The sequence below is a fragment of the Myodes glareolus genome, chromosome 9 (assembly GCF_982192425.1).
Source record: "Myodes glareolus chromosome 9, mMyoGla1.1, whole genome shotgun sequence".
NCBI classification, from domain to species: Eukaryota; Metazoa; Chordata; class Mammalia; order Rodentia; family Cricetidae; genus Myodes; species Myodes glareolus.
Window position 1 is genome coordinate 46134369 of NC_142034.1, and position 7660 is coordinate 46142028.

The window sequence follows — 7660 nt, forward strand, 5'->3', positions numbered from 1 at the left end:
GATCTTTGCTAAACAACTCTTTCTGGGATCCCAAACCTTACAACCCATTGGCACAGTCTTTCAGGGAAGAGTAAAAAATGAGATACAGTGATAGAGGATATTCCTGAGGTTCAACCTTCAATACAGAGGAAGGGAAGTCCATAATTCAGTATACAGACAGAGACCTTAACAATGACCCGGAACAAGAAACTATAATACAAAGGGAATACTCAATATCTAATTTACTTCGATGGGGAAGTTTTCAAAAGAGCAATGAAAAAAGTGTGTAAGCAGAGAAACTGAGCAAAATAACTACCAATCCCTCTTTAAGACAAAGGCTGCATAACCCAAGGTAATATCAGGTAAACAAGTCCCGGATAGACTGGCTTATACTAGCTACTATAGACACTTGTTGTCAGGTGAGATCCCCATAAATATCAGGGACTGGATGACAAAAGGAAGGACAGTTACTACAGAGGGAGCTCTGCCCGAGAAATAGGCAATGCCCAGTCGCTGGGCATGAGAGCGAGGGCCTTGGGACTGGTGTGGGACTTTGGTGGCTTTACTAAGTGCCAAAGTGAGATGTGATCTTTATGAAGCAGAGGAAGTTGTCAGAGGTTTAAATGATTTTGACCAACATATAGATTGAGTTTGTAGAGTACAAAAGCAATTAAGATGGGATTCAGATAAGAGTGAAACAGACAAGAAGATCTGTTCAGGCCACCTGAAGGCAAATGTGGCAAAGTTTGTAACAAGCTGAAGTTCCTAGGGAAAGCATCAATAGAAAGAAAAAATGTTATGTTGTGGAGCTTTTGGAAGACTTTAAAGCCTGAGCAATAATTTATGGAAGAAATGATTAAACTTGTCCTTAGGGTGTAAAGTTATTGCCTCCAAAGATGTGGCATAAAGCATAGTGGAGATAAAGATTGCTATCCCGGTCTTGGACTTTTTGACATCTAGCTGTCGCTGATAATAGCAAGGGCTATGGTGCCAGCCTGAAGCCTATCTGAACCACAGAACCAGCTCAAGTTTCAAATTTCAGGCTGCAGCACAGACAAGCTCCCTCTTTGGCCCTGAGCCAGGCTGAGCAGCATAGATGGGTCCTGTCAAGACTCTTGGGGATAAGGAGACGCATGGCATCCCTGAATCAGCAGCAGCATCCCAGGATTTAGAGGTCAGAAGAGTCATAGGGAACCACTATGGATTATGAAGGGCTAAACAAGGTTGTACCTTCCATTCATGCTGTTTGTTCTAGTTTGTTTTCTCTTATGATAAACACCATGACCAATAGCAACTTGGGAAAGGAAAGGTTTACTTGGCTTACATATCCCCACCACAGTCCATCATTAAGGGAAGTCAGGTCAGGGACCTGGAAGCAGAAAACTGAAGCAGAAGCCATGGAGGAGTCGTTCTATTTGGCCTGTTCCTCGTGGCTTGCCCAGCCTGTTTCCTTATAGCACCCAGAATCACCAGCCAAGAGATGGCAACACCCATGGTCAACTGGACCCTCTGACATAATCACAATCAAGAAAATGTACACAGGTTTGCCCATAGGCCAATCTGATAAGGCATTTTCTCAATTAAGGTTCCTTTTTTTGCAAAATTACTCTAGATTGTGTCAAAAAACTAGTTAGTTGTGACATAAAGCTAGCCAGCACAACTTGAAATCTTCCCTTTGGTCTGTCATTGGTATCCTATCTAGGATGAACAGGTATTTTGTTCATGTCTTCCCAGGAAAAGTCACACAACACCTTAATAAAGAGATGGCCCCTGAATCATCTTGGTGATGTACATAGTTGGGGGAAGGAGATGTACAGGTCATATAAATCCATTTCAGTATGTCTATTCTTCTAAGCCTTCGAAGTTTCTCCGTTTTATACCAAGGAGGTTCCAGTATCTCAATTTAATTGGATATAGGCTATGGTGGAGTAACATGGAAATGATTAGTGACGCTTGGAGCTGCTTTTGTTAACACATTAAATATATTGTCTAATATATCTAATTATTGGACTCATATCCGTAAATCTGTCAAATCCACCTAATTATATTGTCTTTCTTGCCTAACTCCTTATAATATGGTCCCACACATATTCCCCATGTATCTGCAATATATAAGGAAATAGTAAAATTCTTTTTCTGTCGAGACTACTTCCTCCTTGTCTTACTTTGCACTTGCCCTGATAGAACAGCTTAAACCCACTTTAGTTACATATTTTCTATCAGAAAGAGGTGGTTGGGGTAGGTCTTAAGGAAAATAGGCTTCTTGCAAAGCAGATGAGATCATTTCAATGTTTTCAGCTTACGAGATGTTTCGTATCAAACATAGAACAAACTGTTTTCAATTGGCAAGAGGACTTCAAGATGGATCAGGGCTTGGGTCACTCTAATGTCCTCATTCTAAATTCAGGGTCCTTTACAGTCAGTGCCATATACCTTAGCTGTCAATTCAATTAATATTATAATTCTGCAGCCCATATAATTAAAATTTATGTTAAATTTTACTCATATAATTACTGTTATTTTTACCAATATTATTTCTGTGAGTACTAGAAATAAAATATTTTGCAGCTCCCAAGGAAACTGGTTGATAATATTCTGACTTCTGAAATTGATGTTGTCTTAATTAATATAATCATTCCTTCTTTCCCTTAATTCAAACTTTGCATCATGGAATAAGCATCCATTTAACTTATTTTAATATCTTTGTATTGAAAGCACATTTTTATAATTAAATTTACTTGTGTAGGAGAGGTGGGAGTGGGTAGGCAGGTGCTTGTGTGCCACAAAATGCATTTGGAGGTCGGAGGACAACTGGCAGGGGTTGATTCTCACCATCTACGAGTGTCTTTACCCACTGAGCCATCTTGCCAACCCTGAAGTATATTTTTATGGAAAGGCTATTTAAATCTCTTTCTATATCTCTATCTTGATCTCAATTTCTAGCTCCTTTTATCTAACAGAACCTTACTATGTTATCCAGTCTGTCCTCAAATACCTGCATTCAAAGGATCCTCTTGTATCAGCTTCCTGAATGACTGGGATTACAAGTGTACACCATTATACCTGGCTCATTTTAATGCCTAAGCTTGTAAACGGAGACTGCATTTTGTTTCCCAGCCACCCAGACCCAAATAATCACATAGAAACTATATTAATTACAACACTGTTTAGCCGATGCCTTAGGTGCATTGCTAGCTCTTACATCTTAAATTAACCCATTTCTATTAATCCACTGGTAAGATTCTGGCATCTGTCTCCTTCAGCAGCTACATTAGCATCTGCCTGACTCTGCCTTCTTTCTCCCTGAATTCAGTTTAGTTTTTCTGTCTACCTCTATTCTGTTCTGTCATAGGCCAAAGCAACTTCTTTATTAACCAATGGTAATAAAACATATTCACAACATACAGAGGAAAAATTCACGTCATAAGCTAATAATTTATGGTTTTATATTATGTTTAGACTATTGGCATTTGGTGTAATTTTCTGTATTCATGAGTATTCTATCCTTGATATTCTTTCCTTGTTTCTGTGCCTTCCATTGGATTGTTTTAGTTCCTTTTATTTCTACTAACAATGACTTAGTAACTATAGCTCTGGGTTTTGCTTCATCTTTTTATTGTAGTAGTTGCTCTGAGATTTATAATATAAACTTTTAATCATCCTACTGTACTTTACATACTATTCATAGTAAAGATATACATGCAACAGTACATTCCATTCCTATTCCTTGCTCTAGTTTACAAGTGCTGTAGATCCCACAGTACATTCTCACTGATTTTTGCTTTAGGTAGTCAATGCCTTTTATAAAGATTAGGAACATGGTATCTTATTTCGCCCACATTTATACCATTTTCATCACTCTTTTTTTCTTTATATAAATTTAAATTCCAATCTGGTATCACATTCTTTTTCTCCAAAAAAGAAAATGTTTCTTTAATTTTTCTTAGAAATGTCTCCAGCAATAAATCCTTTCAGGTTTTTTGGGTTTTGTGTGTGTGTGTGTGTGTGTGTGTGTGTGTGTGTGTGTGTTATTTGGGGTTTTAATTTTTCATTTTTATTTTGGAAAGATATTTTTATTAGCTACAAAATTCTTGCTTTACCAGTTTTAGGGATTCTTTTCAATACTTTAGAGATGCCATGATTGTTTTTTTGGTTTTTGTGGCTTCTAATGGGACATTAGTCAGCTTTACTATAAGGTTTCTTATTTCTCTACCCATCTTCAAGATTTTCTTTGTCTTTGTATTTTGACCCCCCCACACACACACACGATCTCTCTCTCTTCATCTATCTATCTATCTATCTATCTATCTATCTATCTATCTATCTATCTATCTATCTATCTATCTATCTATCTACATATCTATCTCTTTTGAAGAAGGAACTCACTCTGTAGACCAGGCTGGTCTCAAACTCAAAGATCTGCCTTCCTCTGCCTTCTGAGTGCTGGGATTAACAGTGTACACCACCACACCTTGCAGCTTCTTTATTTGTGTGAAGAGATGATTTTCTTTGTACGCATCCTGATTAGAATTTTTGAAGCTTCTAGAGTCTATGACGCCTTGAAATTCATAAAATTTGGAAAATTATCAGCGAGTTTATTCTTCAAATTTCTTCTGCCTCATTCTTATTCTCTGGAATTATAAATTACACCATTTAGTATTATTCTGTAGCTCTTGAATGCCCAGTTTTGTTTTTCCTCACTCCCCAACTTGCATTTTAGACATGAATAATTTCTACTGGCCTACACCTTCATGGACACTGATTAATTCTGCTGAATCTACTTTACTGACAAACCTATCGAAGGAATTTCTCATCTGTGATATTATGATTTTTTTACAAAAATAATTTGGCTTTTCTTTGTGGTTTTCATGTTATCGCTCTAAACACTAAACCATGAATGCTATCTTTCTCTTCCATTATATTTGTCCTAATTAACTTCAACTATCAACTTGACATAGACTAAAGTCATCAGAAAGAGTCTCAACTAAAGGACTGCCCAAATTAGATTAGGCCTGTGGCCATGTCTGTGAGAGATTATCTTGATTAATGATGGATTTGAGAGGTCCCAATCCACTGTGGGCAACTCATCCCTAGGCATGTAGACCTGGCTCTATGAGAAGGCTAGCTGAGCATAAGCCAAATGAGAAAGTCAGAGATTGAGATAGTAAGCAATATTCCACCATGGCTTCTACTTGAGTTCCTGTTTTCATTTCCTGATGGCCTGTGATCTGGAAATGTAAGCCAAATAAATCCTTCCCTTCCCTATGTTGCCTTTAGTCAGAGTGTTTTATCACAGAAACAGGAAAGCAAACTTGGTTTTTTACTTATGATTACTTTATTATTTATATTAACACTAGGATTAGAGTTGAATATTATATAATTGTAATGAACTATGTAATATTACATATTTAAAATAAGTAATATGTTTATATATTAATCACAACTATAAATCCTAAAGTTTGAAATATTCTGATATTTTAGCTCTATATCTGGTTCTAAGAATAACTTATATCTTGAAAATATTTATTTAATATGCACTGATGTTTTACCTGTATATACTCTGTGTGCGGATGTTGGATCCCCTAGAACTGGAGTTACAGACAGTTGTGAGCTCCCATGTGGGTGGTGGGAATTGAACCCAGGTCCTCTGGAAGAGCAGCCAGTGCTCTTAATTGCTGAACTATCTCTCCAACCCCCCAAATAGATTTTTTCTCTTGCTTTTTAATGAGTCTCTTAATTTTCTTAGAATGCTGTACATTGTATGTAAGCAATAGTAGGAGACAAATATTCTTATCCTGAGAAATGGGGATATTTCTTTTATCAGGCAATTAGTGTGTAGGGTTCAGTTAATCTAGACAGTAAAGTCTGGGTTTTGTTGTTATAGTTACCTTCAGTGCACTATACACTTCCAACCAAAGTTTTTTTTTTTCTTATTTCACTCTCAAATTTAACACAGTGAATCTGTGAACTAGTGAATCTGTGACCAGAGGAGTCTTTTCCTCTCCAAACAATTCTCCAGTAGACATCCGCTAGAGAACTCAGTTCAGTCCTGACATATCTGATAGGTGGTGAATTTATAATTCACTCGGATTATATATAGTATACTTTAACTGACTACAAACTAGAGTTTCTAGTTTGTCTCTCCTTGGATAGGATTAGTTTTTTTTCATAGAACTCAGAGAAACATGTTTAATAGTTTAATATAAAGACACTTAAAAGGACAGATGAATAGGCTGATGAAGACATGATTAAGGCAAGGTGTGTTCAGTAACCTGGAAGTTCTTCAAACTCTTGACTTTACATGGAGCCATATATAAAACCATCATTGATTTTTGTCTTTGTCCATTAGCATCAACCCAACATTTACCTCTTATCCTCTACCTGGCATTGGTGGGCAGCTAAAAGTTCCAACCTATTAATAACGAAGTAGGCCCATTTATTGCAATCATCCCTTATCCTAAGGTAACAAAGATCCCAGCAAATAACCTCATTAGAAAGACACCTCATATTGAAAGATGCCCCCGTCACCCAAGAAAGAATCAAATGTTTCTATCCCTCAGGAAACTACAAAGATCTTAAGAAGATCTGTGCAGGAAATAAATATGTTTTATATATGTACATATGTGTGCATATATATGTTATATGTGATTTTGTACATAGCCAATACTGTATAAGTTTTACCTAATTCAACAAATATATTAAAAATATTTGGAAATCATGATCCCAACTCTTCAATCAGTTACATTTTAAATTAATGCTATCACTTCAGCTTTTAAAAGTAAGTTCCTATTTGCTAGGAACTGTCTCAACAATTTAATTTTCCCTTCATTCTTCAACTTTTGCTTTCAGTAACTCTACTGATTACTGTAGTTAAATACTCAATAGTTGAATTAATGTGATAAAGACTAGCTTCAAGATACTGTCTGCAATTCTGACTTACCAGTTTGAAAGAAATTCTCTGTCTTGTTGCATTACATTTGAATTGCTAATACAAACCTGCCAGAAAGATTACATTATATCTAATGTATATTAGGCACTCAGAGTACTGCCTCTTGTAGAGGTCATAAGTGATTTTTACCAATAAGCCAAATGATTAACTTTCAGTCCTTCTAATGTTTTATTTCTCTTCAGCATATGACATTATTGACACTGAGTTGGCTTAATTTCCCTTAGTTTCCTGGACTCTACCTCAGACCCTCTCCACCTTTCTTTCAGAGACGGGTCTTTCACTGAACCCAGAATTCATCTATGGCTAGATAGATAGGCTGGCCAGCTCTGGGGATCCACTCCATCCTCCCACTTCTTGGGTCACAGATGTATGCCGCCATGCCTGGCTTTGTGTGAGTTTTATGGTACTGAATTCAAATCCTTATGCTTGCGTGGCAGGCATTATACTGTCTGAGTCATCTCCCTAGAGGCACTTGTTTGCCACCAAACTTGTCTGCCATCTGTCTTAAATCTTTCTGCCCCTCCTAACGACTCTTTTTGGTGAACTTCTAACATTGTCCAGAATTGCATCTTAGATTCAAAAAGAATCTAAGTAAAAGGCAGCTTTATCACCTATTGTTGTAAGGTAATTACAATGATTTTTGCTTTCTTTCTTAATCTGGGAAAATCCAATTTACCAAGTTACAAATTGATTTAGAGTGAGTATGGAGGGGCTTCAACTATATCTACAGAT